Below are 3,045 nucleotides of genomic sequence, written 5' to 3'. Positions count from 1 at the left end.
CCACTTAATTATCATTTCATTTCTAGCAAAGCTGCATGGTCATCCACGGTAACTGCTCTTTCGGGAACAGATACTACCGCCATATATACTCGTAGTTAAAACATGGCTTCCCGGCCATTGACCTTCTTGTGCGAACGCACACGCTATGCCCGAACTCGTAGAACTTGGTAGAACTTGCCACGAGTAATGAGTATGATGGGCAAACATCTATTAGGCGCACTACGAATGTAGTGGTGTGGACATGTTGGGAATGTGGATCGCACGGAGAGCGTGCAAGGGATAAGTCCCTGCAGACGCACTATCCTCTGTGCCCACGGTGGCTCAGATGGATGGAGCGTCTGCCATGTAAGCAGGAGATCCCGGGTCGAGTCCGGGTCGGGGCAAACATTTTCAACATGTCCCCAATGAAGTACATCATATGAATGTAGTGGTGTGGACATGTTGGGAATGTGGATCTCACGGGGAGCGTGCAAGCGATTATCCTCTGTGCCCACGGTGGCTCAGATGGATGGAGCGTCTGCCATGTAAGCAGGAGATCCCGGGTTCGAGTCCCGGTCGGGGCACACATTTTCAGCATGTCCCCAATGAAGTACATCAACTCCTGTTTGCAGCTAGGGTGTCAATTTAATTATCATTTCATTTCTAGCAAAGCTGGATAGTCATCCACGGTAACTGTTCTTTCGGGAACAGATACTACCGCCATATGTATTACAGCGCCGTCTAAGCGAAGAAAGTGGTCCAACTAAAACATTCATTTCCAGAATGAGATTTTCACTCTGCAGCGGAGTGTGCGCTGATATGAAACTTCCTGGCAGATTAAAACTGTGTGCCCGACCGAGACTCGAACTCGGGACCTTTGCCCGCGAAAGGCAAAGGTCCCGAGTTCGAGTCTCGGTCGGGCACACAGTTTTAATCTGCCAGGAAGTTTTAAAACATTCATATTTCTTTACGTACTACATGAATATGTAATTAAAATGTGGTAACCTATTTAAAAAACGCAGTTCATATCCGTTTGACTTATGGCAGCGCCATCTAGTGGGCTAACCGTAGCGCCATCTGATTTTCCCTTCAAGCTAGACGAGTTTAGCTCTGTTTAGTTTTTTTGTTTGATGCCTATTTCGTGAGATATTTGGCCCGGTCACTATCAATGGAGCACCTTGTATATATATACGTTGATGGTGAAATGATGAGAGGTTCATGCTCACACAAAGGTTTCCCAATGGTCGTGCTTCTTCACACGATATGCTCCATTGGTACAGCAAACGGAGGAGCCCACATTTGTACTCGAAGTACCCGCCACCACATATCACAAACTGCCTTGCCGACTATAGATGTACATGTAGACATTTCCATGTCGTATGCGGGTTTTCTCATTCGAACAACACCTGTTCATAAACGACACTCATATTTAGAAAAAACATAACACTTTGAACGACTAGAGATCGGATGTTCATATTCACAGGACATGTACATTAGTATGTTTTGCAAAAGTGATTAGCATTTGTGTGATGTCGGTCGGCGGGTTAAAGTTCAATATAGATATCGCGGCACAAAACTACCTACCTGTAAAATGTGCCTGCTGCTCTCGTTGTCAGTGTAAACAAAAGGTAAAGGATCAATGTGATATGAGCACAAGTATGCGCGAACCGTACTGTCAAATACGTTTGAAAGAGGGCGCTTTATTGGAATGAGAGAATGTGATGTAGTCATCCGGGAAATTGCTACTCGTGTGGGACGAAGGGTTGCGGCAGTCGAACAGGTATGTGCCGAATGATTCACGGATGGCCATAAAACACGACGAGATGGGTCAGATCGCTCCACACAAACGCAACCCGAGGAGATCGACAACTCATCCAAATGGCACAGATCTGCGTCCTCTTCGGCTCTGGCGCAACAGTGGAACATTGTAACACATCGTACACTATCAGGGGTGACAGTCCGTCGATGTTTATTACGGCGTGGGTTACGTGCGAGTCGCCCACTTCTCTCCCTATCTTTCACGAATGTGCAGAAACAAGATAGAGGCAATGGTGTATGGAACGAGGTCACTGGGAACAAGAATGGCATCAGATGGTGTTTTTTTGGACGAATTCAAGTTCTGTGTGTTTGAAAGTGAGGGCTGCATTTTGATTCGCCGCAGACAGACTGAGTGGCATCACAGTGACTTCATTCGCACAAAACAAATAGCGCCAATTGAAGGTCTCATGGTGTGGGATGCTATTGGGTATAACCACAACTCACAGTTGGTGCCTATCCAGGGCACTGTGATCAATGTGACCTATGTAAGTTACGTCCTGCGACCCGTAGCCATACTCTTTCTGCACAATACCCCAGACGCCATTTTTAGCAAGACAATGCACGACCATATGTTGCTGCACGAACACGTGCCTTCAGTGTGTTCCAGGAGGTCAGTCTTTTGCCTTATCCTGCCATATAACCAGACTCGTCGTCAATCGAAAATGTGTGGGATGTGGTGACCTGTCGAGCGCTGCGCTGCGACCCAATGCTAATCACCACAGATGGACTTTGGGAACAGACGAATGCAGCGTAAATGGCTATACAGCAGGACGACATCGCGACATGTACGTGTCGATTCCCTCAGGCATAAAAAAAGTTATCAGGGCTCGCGGCGAACCCTACGCCTACTAGGCATACTAGGCAACAGAGTAATTGAAGAACCAATCATTTCTGCAGAACATACTAATGTACATGTCCTGTGAGTATGAACGTCCTATCTCTAGTCCTTGAAGCTGTTCTGGTTTTTTCTGAACTTGGGTGTACATCCTCCACAATGCTCTGTAAGAAGCAGATGAATCTGCTCTGGGTAGTACAAAAACCAGGCCTCTCCTCTGTTTCCCACGTGTGAGAACTGATGATGACAGCTAGCCTGTATTACTGGTGACATGTGTGGACCAGTACTGACAAACTGTGGAAGTAGCATTTTAGTGTCCACGAAGATTTCCTTTGAAACCCTAGGCGTCATATTCGTTTACGATTACAGAACTGCATTGAAACTAGAGTAGGCTACAAGACACAGAAATTGTT

The 3,045-nt window shown here is 46.5% G+C and overlaps 1 non-coding gene across 1 annotated transcript; it reads left to right on the top strand.

Annotated features, from left to right (window-relative positions):
* Window positions 1-488: 488 nt before the first annotated feature.
* On the top strand, window positions 489-563 carry Trnat-ugu (transfer RNA threonine (anticodon UGU)). The gene has a single exon. It is a non-coding gene; the product is annotated as a tRNA-Thr (tRNA).
* The last annotated feature ends 2,482 nt before the right edge of the window (window positions 564-3,045 follow it).

The sequence above is a fragment of the Schistocerca cancellata genome, chromosome 8, assembly GCF_023864275.1.
Source record: "Schistocerca cancellata isolate TAMUIC-IGC-003103 chromosome 8, iqSchCanc2.1, whole genome shotgun sequence".
NCBI classification, from domain to species: Eukaryota; Metazoa; Arthropoda; class Insecta; order Orthoptera; family Acrididae; genus Schistocerca; species Schistocerca cancellata.
This window is presented reverse-complemented; position numbering and strand designations above follow the sequence as displayed.